At 45.0% G+C, this 12,682-nt stretch overlaps 1 long non-coding RNA gene across 1 annotated transcript in view; it reads right to left on the bottom strand.

The window, feature by feature from the left end:
• The window catches only part of LOC134911549 (uncharacterized), a 210,160-nt gene that overhangs the window by 2,067 nt on the left and 195,411 nt on the right, over positions 1-12,682 (bottom strand). The gene's annotated exons all lie outside the window — the stretch shown is intronic.

Here is a 12,682-nt window from a genome sequence, read left to right as displayed (position 1 = left end):
AAAGTATAACCAGCACCAGGCCAATAAGCTGTTACTTGTCCTGGAAATACAGGGAAAAAATGTGTTGGGGTCACAGAAAGAGGATAAATGTTTAATATAACATTGATTACTAGAGATGAAAATTATGAATCAGATATTACAGTGTCTTAGTAGACAGGCTTTCTTAGTCCAGATTCCTATGCTGTGAGGTAACTAGGAGTTGGTTGTGTACAGTGGTACTGTATATCTATAATGGGTGAAGGGTGTGCAGTGCACATGGGCCCCTGGTTCCTGGGGGGGGGGGGGGGCTTAGACCATCAGGTAACTACTGCGTATGCGTATACACCGCAATGTGCAGGCGCGTTGTACGGGTAACAAGCGGATCGTTGCTGTGCACTGGTTCTAGCGAAGAATCCATTCGCACAGCCGATCGCAAGGAGATTGACAGGAAGAGGGCGTTTGTGGGTGTCAACTAACTGCAGGCGTGTCGAGGAGCTTGCAGGGCGGGTGTCTGAAGTCAATTCCGGGCTCGAATAGGCTGAAGTGATCGCAGCGGCTGAGTAAGGTCAGAGCTACTCAGAAACTGCACAAACTGTTTTTGTACTGCTCGGCTGCACATGCGTTTGCACACTTGCAAAGCTAAAATACACTCCCCTATAGGTGGCGTCTATCTGTTTGCAACGCTGCAAAAAATAGCTAGTGAGCGAACAGATCTGAATTAGGCCCTTAATGCGCCCATGGTTGTGTATATATTAAATGGGTTTTACAGCTTTTATAAAGGTCGACTGCACACAAACTTTTCTAGGGATTTCTTAAAAGTTACAGACTCCTTGGTCCATACATCATAGAAATATGATTTTAACTCAAATAAACTAATTACCAACTTTACACATATGCACATACTGTATGATTAAATTAAGCAGTGGCATACAGAATTTTTAGTGCCATATTGCTTCTTCAAGAGTCCAGTAGGACCAATATTATAATAGTGGATGTGCATGAGCGGCCCACGACTACATCATGTACAGTACAGGTAGGCCACCCAAATGCCAGCCCTAAAGCATTTGATAGTGTTCCAGGCTGGGGGGCACCTGTCTTTCAGCCACTTATATCAGGCTATCCCTATTCAGGGCCATCAGCGCAAAAATAGGTGTATGATATTACCAAAGACCATTTGCATTGTGGTTTTACGCTTTTGTAGTTGATAAAATACCTTTACCATCTGTTTTGCATTGTAGAGTGAAAAAAAAGGTCATCCCCATTTTCTAGAGCAACACAAAGATATATGAAAGCCTAAAACTTGAAAAGTATGGGCACACATTTCTATCTGGACCTTTTTAATTCCAATAGTGAATGTCCACAACATAAATGAGCAGTGTTCCCTCTATGTAAATATAATATTTTCTGCTACATTACCTTGGAACAGCAAATAATTATAGCAAAGTAATGTCGGGATCCTTTAATTGCTTGCTAAAATGCATCTGTTTGGTGAAGTCTAACTCATTCCTAAGTGCCAATGAAAAATCTAGTTGTAGTGAACATAAAAAGCCTTTTGTGTTACAAATGTGCTGAGAGAGGCATCATGTAAGCCCTTCTAACATAGGGATATGCTTTGACTGTCGGACAGTATATCTGGCAGCCAAGTCATTCCTAACCACAAACAAGGGGAAATAATTCAGTTGTTATTGACAAAATTGAAACATATTTACTGTAGCTGTTCAATTAAAGAAACTTAAAATTCAGAATGTATTCTTTTTATGGGTTTGTGATATGCTAGAAGCAATTATTTTTCAAATAGTGTAATATATTACTAATCCTGCTATACTTATATGGATACAGTCTTGTGACATCACTGGTATACTAAATTGGTGGCGTGACTGCGCATGCACAAACGCCCGGCTTCTATGGACTGTGGCCCGATTCAGACCTGACAAACCAAGAACTTCAGTCACAGGAACTGGCACTTTTGTGACTGAAGTGCTTGTTGTGTTTGGGCCCCAACAAAACAAGCTACCATAGGGCTCAAGGCAGCTAAGCTAAAATCTTTGCATTGGAACGTTGTCATCATCACTACCATGCTCATCCTCATCAGTGTGTACAACATCCGCACACAATATAAATTCATCCCCGATGGAATCCACCATTACAGAAGACTCTGTACTTTGATGTAATGGCGATAAAGTTCTTCCTCATATATTTGTAGTTAATTTTAATAAACATCAACTTTTACACATTTTGAGAAAACAGCCGCCTACACTTATCGCTGAGAAGGTTCCTGGCTGTGCTGAAAACGCTTTCAAAGTACACACTGGAGGAAGGCAGCTTAAGTAATGCACAGTCAAGTTTGTACAAGAGCCTCCAAAATTTCCTTCTAGTAGTCAAAGGGACTCTGTGACATGCCTGTTTGTATGCAGTCGTTAAAATAACCCCCCCCCCCCCACCATTCTTTGGATGGGGACCTTATTAGATGGAGTACAGTATGCCAGAACAGTACAAACAATAGAACAATATATTTAATTTTCACATTGCAGTGCAACTCAAACTGCGGCAATTCAAAGAGCTTACTTTTATATGTTCGCTAAAAATAAACAACAGGGGTACTGCACAAAGGGGGTTATTCAAAGATGGTCACAGATTTTGCTCACATGTTGGGGAGAGGCCATCACAGGGCAAGGCCGCCCAGAATGTGCGGTGACACACCACCAGGCCCGGTGCTAACCGCTCAGCAAATGGATGCAAATCAGGTAGACGCTAGGCTGTAGAGGTGCTCTCCCTGCTCTGCATCCCTGTGCTGAATTCCCCTGCTGATGCCGGCTGCTTCGCCTGTCACACTCTATGACAGGCAGAGGCACCGGCATCTTGAAGTCTCCTTTCCCCCTCCCCAGTCACATACTCACAGTGCAGTGCACTGGGAGGATCTAAAAGGGGTGGAGCTACACAGGAATAAGGGGCGGAGCTGCACGGGACCAGACAGCTGCCTGCAACACAGGAGGATGATTTGCCAGACTTCTTTATGTAAGTGGCTGGAAAGAGTGAGTAAAAGTGTGTGTGAGTGTATATGTATACAGTATCTGTGTATGTGTGACTGTATGTGTGTAATTTATGTACAGTATGTACGTGTGTGTATGTATATGTGTGACATAATGTGTGTAAGCATCACTGCTACAGGGGGCGTTGCATCTTGTATAAGTGTTACTGCTACAGGGGGCGTTACGTGTGCAAGTGTCACTGGTACAGGGAACGTTGCGTGTGTAAGCGTCACTGGTACAGGGGGCGTTACGTGTGTAAGTGTCAATGCTACAGGGGGCATTACATGTGTAAATGTCACTGCTGCAGGTGGAAAGAGATTGACATCTGACTGCATAGACAGGGGCACCGCTGCCATGTTTCCACACACAGGAAATGTTTGTGACGTCATCAGCCTGCCACAAAAATGGGCATGACATGCCTGTGTTTTGCGATCTCCTCCCCCCAATGCTGCGTCGATGCCCATCACCTGTCAGCGGATGCATTCAACTCTGAATGAGGGCTACAGGTGGTAATGGAATCAATTTTTCAATCAATCAATTAACAAATGTAATGGAATCAATTTTTTTAAAGTAAAATTTTTGTTTTCTTTTTTTCGCAACTGAGTGAAAACATTACACACTCTTGTGCTGCTTATATGTGAATGCACGGCCACTTAGATGGACACAGCACAGCCGCTTGTATGGAGTCTGGAGTCCACAGCACAGCCACTTGTATATAGAACACAATCATTATGAGTCTGGACACAGCACAGCCACTTATACACACAGAACAGCCATTATGAGTCTGGACACAGCACAGCCCAGGGGCAAACACAGGTTCCATATACTGTACATCCTACAATTTCCCACTCTGCAGAGCATTGGAGCAAGTGTTCGAACCCCGGACATATATGAACACAGTGGTCTTTTTATACACTTAAGATATAGATGGTCTATAGTATAGGCTGTACCAAACATATTTAATACAAACAATACAAGTACAGGATCCAGAGGCGTAACTCTTGGAGGCAACGGAGTCATCTGCTGCTGGGCTCCTGCTCTGAAGGGGGGCACCTCTCTTCTCATTCTGTGAAACCTTTCAATTAAGTTAATTGATTGCTGGCGCTATCTCTTCAGTGGCCAACTTCCTCACTGTTCCCTGCACCCTACATGTCACACCCTTTTTATTATAGATACACATTTTACAAGTGTCATACCCAGGTTTAGAACCCACGACCTAATACACCTTACTGATGAAGCTATTTGCTCCTGTATAGTAAACATGAGAATTCTTACTATATGAAGTTACCTTACTGACAATTTCAAGTAACTTTATATAGTGTGAATTCTCATCCTTCTTATGCAGGAGCAAATAGCTCTCTCAGTAAAGTGTCTGCCGTCAGTATAACAGATCATGGTTTCTAATCCTGGTTATGACTGCTAAGAAATGTGTGATTTTAATAAAAGACAATTAAATGTATATATACAGTATATACATTTTTATATCAGAACGCTATATATATATATATATATATATATATATATATATATATATAAATTTAGGGGGGGCAGCAATATTTATCTTGCCTCCGGGCAACTGGGACTAATTACGCCATTGACGGAATCGGTATGGGATCCCGGCAGTCGGGATCCTTGGAGGTCAGGAGACATATGCCAGGAACCCAACAGCCAGAATCGCGACAGCGAGCGTATCACGTCCCCTCTCATACTCGCTGCGCTCACCACGCTTCCGGCCCAATGGAGAACACTATTATATTTCCCCTCGGGGGGTGGTGTGAACCATCACCCGAGTGGGAATATACCGGCATCGGTATCCTGACAGCTGGGATCCCGACAGCCGGTAATTTAACCGCATACCACACATACATTTCAAAACCTATAGGAACTGCACTTTGTAAACACACATTCTGCCGACCTCATGGTAAGGTGCCTGTCTCTCTTTCTTGGCAGCTACTCTCTGTTCCTGTGCACTGACACATTGGCCCTTATTCCGAGTTGATCGCTCGCTGCCGTTTTTTGCAGCGCAGCAATCAGGTTACTACTGTGCATGCGTATGCACTGCAATGCGCACGCGCGTCGTATGGGTACAAAAAGCATCGTTGCTGTGCAATGCTTCTTGCGACGAATCCATTCGCACAACCGATCGCAAGGAGATTGACAGGAAGAGGGCATTTACGGGTGTCAACTGACCGTTTTCTGGTCGTGGTAGGGAAAACGCAGGCATGTCCAGGCGTTTGCAGGGCGGGTGTCTGATGTCAATTCCGGGACCGGACAGGCTGAAGTGATTGTAAGTGCTGAGTAAGTCCAGAGCTACTCAGAAACTGCAAAACGCTTTTTTGTCCCACTCGGCTGCACAGGCGTTCACACACTTGCAAAGCAAAAATACACTCCCCTAGAGGCGGCGACTATCTGATCGTTGCTCTGCAAAAAATAGCGAGCGATCAACTCGGAATGAGGGTCATTGTGTGTGTGGATCTGGTCCTGAATGTTCAGATCCACACAAACAGCAAATTTGGTAGATGAAGTTGCTACCACTTGGCACGTGCAGCAGTTCCACTCATGTTGCAGCAGCAGCTCTAGTAATCATATTTTATAATATTGCCATTGTGGTCATAATTTCAGATGCTGGCTAGGAAGAGGGCAACGGGAACCACCCCCCACCACTAAATTTGCCTATGTCATACTGGCCTACTCTCCCGGTTTCTGTGGTTTTTCGCATTGTGCCCACTTCACAGAGAATAATTCAGTAATTCAAGAAAAGGCTGGGCCTAATGACTCATTTCTATGGCAATAGCGTCATTCGGCCCCACCTCCTATGCAAATATCTGCCAATTGCAGCAATTTTTAAGTAAGGGGTTAGTGCCTAACAACATGATTCACATTGCCCCGCCCCCATCTCCATCCACCCGCTTCTCCTCTCTGGGCATCTCCAGGGAAGGAGAGCTTTAATGTCGGTAAGGATGGCCTATGCAGCCACCTGTATGTTATGGCTCAGTCACTTGTATAAGTCTGGAGTCCACAGTACAGCCACTTGTATACACAGGACAGTCACTATGAGTCTGGACAGCACAGCCAATTTAACCATTGAACCAGCAGAGTACAGCGCAGCACACAGCAGCGTACCTGGACTCAAATGGCTCTGAGTCCGGAGCCGTAGCGCTCCTTATATAGAATCTAATACCCGCGAGAATCCGATGCTGGGAGGATGACATTTCACCTCGATTTGGAATCCAAGTCTGGTGGGAAACCCCGAAAGGATCGGCAAAGTTCAGATGGGCTCAGGTTTTCTAAAATACAGACCGCTCATCTCTACTTTAAAACTGCACAAATTTGCAGGTGAAGCACAACAGAACTTTGCATGAGAAAAAGTGGGCACTGCGTCAGGGTCGTGCAGTCAGTGGAGGCAGGGTAGCAAGAGCCTCACCTGCCATACTCCAGTGAAAATTAGAGATGAGCGGGTTCGGTTTCTCTGAATCCGAACCCGCCAGAACTTCATGTTTTTTTTCACGGGTCCGAGCGACTCGGATCTTCCCGCCTTGCTCGGTTAACCCGAGCGCGCCCGAACGTCATCATGACGCTGTCGGATTCTCGCGAGGCTCGGATTCTATCGCGAGACTCGGATTCTATATAAGGAGCCGCGCGTCGCCGCCATTTTCACACGTGCATTGAGATTGATAGGGAGAGGACGTGGCTGGCGTCCTCTCCGTTTAGAATTAGAATAGATTAGAGAGACACTTGATTTACTAATTTTGGGGAGCATTAGGAGTACTCAGTAGTGTACAGTGCAGAGTTTTGCTGATAGTGACCAGTGACCACCACTTTTATTTATAATCCGTTCTCTGCCTGAAAAAAGCGATACACAGCACACAGTGACTCAGTCACATACCATATCTGTGTGCACTGCTCAGGCTCAGGCCAGTGTGCTGCATCATCTATATATATTATATATCTGTCTGACTGCTCAGCTCACACAGCTTATAATTGTGGGGGAGACTGGGCAGCACTACTGTAGTGCCAGTTATAGGTTATAGCAGGAGCCAGGAGTACATAATATTATATTAAAATTAAACAGTGCACACTTTTGCTGCAGGAGTGCCACTGCCAGTGTGACTAGTGACCAGTGACCTGACCACCAGTATATAATATTAGTAGTATACTATCTCTTTATCAACCAGTCTATATTAGCAGCAGACACAGTACAGTGCGGTAGTTCACGGCTGTGGCTACCTCTGTGTCGGCACTCGGCAGCCCGTCCATAATTGTATATACCAGTGACCTAACCGTGGTTTTTTTTTCTTTCTTTATACATACATACTAGTTACGAGTATACTATCTCTTTATCAACCAGTCTATATATTAGCAGCAGACACAGTACAGTGCGGTAGTTCACGGCTGTGGCTACCTCTGTGTCGGCACTCGGCAGCCCGTCCATAATTGTATATACCACCTAACCGTGGTTTTTTTTCTTTCTTTATACATACATACTAGTTACGAGTATACTATCTCTTTATCAACCAGTCTATATATTAGCAGCAGACACAGTACAGTGCGGTAGTTCACGGCTGTGGCTACCTCTGTGTCGGCACTCGGCAGCCCGTCCATAATTGTATATACCACCTAACCGTGGTTTTTTTTTCTTTCTTTATACATACATACTAGTTACGAGTATACTATCTCTTTATCAACCAGTCTATATATTAGCAGCAGACACAGTACAGTGCGGTAGTTCACGGCTGTGGCTACCTCTGTGTCGGCACTCGGCAGCCCGTCCATAATTGTATATACCACCTAACCGTGGTTTTTTTTCTTTCTTTATACATACATACTAGTTACGAGTATACTATCTCTTTATCAACCAGTCTATATATTAGCAGCAGACACAGTACAGTGCGGTAGTTCACGGCTGTGGCTACCTCTGTGTCGGCACTCGGCAGCCCGTCCATAATTGTATATACCACCTAACCGTGGTTTTTTTTTCTTTCTTTATACATACATACTAGTTACGAGTATACTATCTCTTTATCAACCAGTCTATATATTAGCAGCAGACACAGTACAGTGCGGTAGTTCACGGCTGTGGCTACCTCTGTGTCGGCACTCGGCAGCCCGTCCATAATTGTATATACCACCTAACCGTGGTTTTTTTTTCTTTCTTTATACATACATACTAGTTACGAGTATACTATCTCTTTATCAACCAGTCTATATATTAGCAGCAGACACAGTACAGTGCGGTAGTTCACGGCTGTGGCTACCTCTGTGTCGGCACTCGGCAGCCCGTCCATAATTGTATATACCACCTAACCGTGGTTTTTTTTTCTTTCTTTATACATACATACTAGTTACGAGTATACTATCTCTTTATCAACCAGTCTATATATTAGCAGCAGACACAGTACAGTGCGGTAGTTCACGGCTGTGGCTACCTCTGTGTCGGCACTCGGCAGCCCGTCCATAATTGTATATACCACCTAACCGTGGTTTTTTTTTCTTTCTTTATACATACATACTAGTTACGAGTATACTATCTCTTTATCAACCAGTCTATATATTAGCAGCAGACACAGTACAGTGCGGTAGTTCACGGCTGTGGCTACCTCTGTGTCGGCACTCGGCAGCCCGTCCATAATTGTATATACCACCTAACCGTGGTTTTTTTTTTCTTTCTTTATACATACATACTAGTTACGAGTATACTATCTCTTTATCAACCAGTCTATATATTAGCAGCAGACACAGTACAGTGCGGTAGTTCACGGCTGTGGCTACCTCTGTGTCGGCACTCGGCAGCCCGTCCATAATTGTATATACCACCTAACCGTGGTTTTTTTTTCTTTCTTTATACATACATACTAGTTACGAGTATACTATCTCTTTATCAACCAGTCTATATATTAGCAGCAGACACAGTACAGTGCGGTAGTTCACGGCTGTGGCTACCTCTGTGTCGGCACTCGGCAGCCCGTCCATAATTGTATATACCACCTAACCGTGGTTTTTTTTCTTTCTTTATACATACATACTAGTTACGAGTATACTATCTCTTTATCAACCAGTCTATATATTAGCAGCAGACACAGTACAGTGCGGTAGTTCACGGCTGTGGCTACCTCTGTGTCGGCACTCGGCAGCCCGTCCATAATTGTATATACCACCTAACCGTGGTTTTTTTTTCTTTCTTTATACATACATACTAGTTACGAGTATACTATCTCTTTATCAACCAGTCTATATATTAGCAGCAGACACAGTACAGTGCGGTAGTTCACGGCTGTGGCTACCTCTGTGTCGGCACTCGGCAGCCCGTCCATAATTGTATATACCACCTAACCGTGGTTTTTTTTCTTTCTTTATACATACATACTAGTTACGAGTATACTATCTCTTTATCAACCAGTCTATATATTAGCAGCAGACACAGTACAGTGCGGTAGTTCACGGCTGTGGCTACCTCTGTGTCGGCACTCGGCAGCCCGTCCATAATTGTATATACCACCTAACCGTGGTTTTTTTTTCTTTCTTTATACATACATACTAGTTACGAGTATACTATCTCTTTATCAACCAGTCTATATATTAGCAGCAGACACAGTACAGTGCGGTAGTTCACGGCTGTGGCTACCTCTGTGTCGGCACTCGGCAGCCCGTCCATAATTGTATATACCACCTAACCGTGGTTTTTTTTTCTTTCTTTATACATACATACTAGTTACGAGTATACTATCTCTTTATCAACCAGTCTATATATTAGCAGCAGACACAGTACAGTGCGGTAGTTCACGGCTGTGGCTACCTCTGTGTCGGCACTCGGCAGCCCGTCCATAATTGTATATACCACCTAACCGTGGTTTTTTTTTCTTTCTTTATACATACATACTAGTTACGAGTATACTATCTCTTTATCAACCAGTCTATATATTAGCAGCAGACACAGTACAGTGCGGTAGTTCACGGCTGTGGCTACCTCTGTGTCGGCACTCGGCAGCCCGTCCATAATTGTATATACCACCTAACCGTGGTTTTTTTTTCTTTCTTTATACATACATACTAGTTACGAGTATACTATCTCTTTATCAACCAGTCTATATATTAGCAGCAGACACAGTACAGTGCGGTAGTTCACGGCTGTGGCTACCTCTGTGTCGGCACTCGGCAGCCCGTCCATAATTGTATATACCACCTAACCGTGGTTTTTTTTTCTTTCTTTATACATACATACTAGTTACGAGTATACTATCTCTTTATCAACCAGTCTATATATTAGCAGCAGACACAGTACAGTGCGGTAGTTCACGGCTGTGGCTACCTCTGTGTCGGCACTCGGCAGCCCGTCCATAATTGTATATACCACCTAACCGTGTTTTTTTTTTCTTTCTTTATACATACATACTAGTTACGAGTATACTATCTCTTTATCAACCAGTCTATATATTAGCAGCAGACACAGTACAGTGCGGTAGTTCACGGCTGTGGCTACCTCTGTGTCGGCACTCGGCAGCCCGTCCATAATTGTATACTAGTATCCAATCCATCCATCTCCATTGTTTACCTGAGGTGCCTTTTAGTTGTGCCTATTAAAATATGGAGAACAAAAATGTTGAGGTTCCAAAATTAGGGAAAGATCAAGATCCACTTCCACCTCGTGCTGAAGCTGCTGCCACTAGTCATGGCCGAGACGATGAAATGCCAGCAACGTCGTCTGCCAAGGCCGATGCCCAATGGCATAGTACAGAGCATGTCAAAACCAAAACACCAAATATCAGTAAAAAAAGGACTCCAAAACCTAAAATAAAATTGTCGGAGGAGAAGCGTAAACTTGCCAATATGCCATTTACCACACGGAGTGGCAAGGAACGGCTGAGGCCCTGGCCTATGTTCATGGCTAGTGGTTCAGCTTCACATGAGGATGGAAGCACTCAGCCTCTCGCTAGAAAACTGAAAAGACTCAAGCTGGCAAAAGCACCGCAAAGAACTGTGCGTTCTTTGAAATCCCAAATCCACAAGGAGAGTCCAATTGTGTCGGTTGCGATGCCTGACCTTCCCAACACTGGACGTGAAGAGCATGCGCCTTCCACCATTTGCACGCCCCCTGCAAGTGCTGGAAGGAGCACCCGCAGTCCAGTTCCTGATAGTCAGATTGAAGATGTCAGTGTTGAAGTACACCAGGATGAGGAGGATATGGGTGTTGCTGGCGCTGGGGAGGAAATTGACCAGGAGGATTCTGATGGTGAGGTGGTTTGTTTAAGTCAGGCACCCGGGGAGACACCTGTTGTCCGTGGGAGGAATATGGCCGTTGACATGCCAGGTGAAAATACCAAAAAAATCAGCGCTTCGGTGTGGAGGTATTTCACCAGAAATGCGGACAACAGGTGTCAAGCCGTGTGTTCCCTTTGTCAAGCTGTAATAAGTAGGGGTAAGGACGTTAACCACCTCGGAACATCCTCCCTTATACGTCACCTGCAGCGCATTCATAATAAGTCAGTGACAAGTTCAAAAACTTTGGGTGACAGCGGAAGCAGTCCACTGACCAGTAAATCCCTTCCTCTTGTAACCAAGCTCACGCAAACCACCCCACCAACTCCCTCAGTGTCAATTTCCTCCTTCCCCAGGAATGCCAATAGTCCTGCAGGCCATGTCACTGGCAATTCTGACGAGTCCTCTCCTGCCTGGGATTCCTCCGATGCATCCTTGCGTGTAACGCCTACTGCTGCTGGCGCTGCTGTTGTTGCCGCTGGGAGTCGATGGTCATCCCAGAGGGGAAGTCGTAAGCCCACTTGTACTACTTCCAGTAAGCAATTGACTGTTCAACAGTCCTTTGCGAGGAAGATGAAATATCACAGCAGTCATCCTACTGCAAAGCGGATAACTGAGGCCTTGGCATCCTGGGTGGTGAGAAACGTGGTTCCGGTATCCATCATTACTGCAGAGCCAACTAGAGACTTGTTGGAGGTACTGTGTCCCCGGTACCAAATACCATCTAGGTTCCATTTCTCTAGGCAGGCGATACCGAAAATGTACACAGACCTCAGAAAAAGAGTCACCAGTGTCCTAAAAAATGCAGCTGTACCCAATGTCCACTTAACCACGGACATGTGGACAAGTGGAGCAGGGCAGGGTCAGGACTATATGACTGTGACAGCCCACTGGGTAGATGTATGGACTCCCGCCGCAAGAACAGCAGCGGCGGCACCAGTAGCAGCATCTCGCAAACGCCAACTCTTTCCTAGGCAGGCTACGCTTTGTATCACCGCTTTCCAGAATACGCACACAGCTGAAAACCTCTTACGGCAACTGAGGAAGATCATCGCGGAATGGCTTACCCCAATTGGACTCTCCTGTGGATTTGTGGCATCGGACAACGCCAGCAATATTGTGTGTGCATTAAATCTGGGCCAATTCCAGCACGTCCCATGTTTTGCACATACCTTGAATTTGGTGGTGCAGAATTTTTTAAAAAACGACAGGGGCGTGCAAGAGATGCTGTCGGTGGCCAGAAGAATTGCGGGACACTTTCGGCGTACAGGCACCACGTACAGAAAACTGGAGCACCACCAAAAACTACTGAACCTGCCCTGCCATCATCTGAAGCAAGAAGTGGTAACGAGGTGGAATTCAACCCTCTATATGCTTCAGAGGTTGGAGGAGCAGCAAAAGGCCATTCAAGCCTATACAAT

The sequence above is a fragment of the Pseudophryne corroboree genome, chromosome 4 (assembly GCF_028390025.1).
Source record: "Pseudophryne corroboree isolate aPseCor3 chromosome 4, aPseCor3.hap2, whole genome shotgun sequence".
NCBI lineage: Eukaryota > Metazoa > Chordata > Amphibia > Anura > Myobatrachidae > Pseudophryne > Pseudophryne corroboree.
The sequence above is the reverse complement of the archived record's forward strand: the minus strand, read 5'-3'. Positions and strand labels throughout refer to the sequence as shown.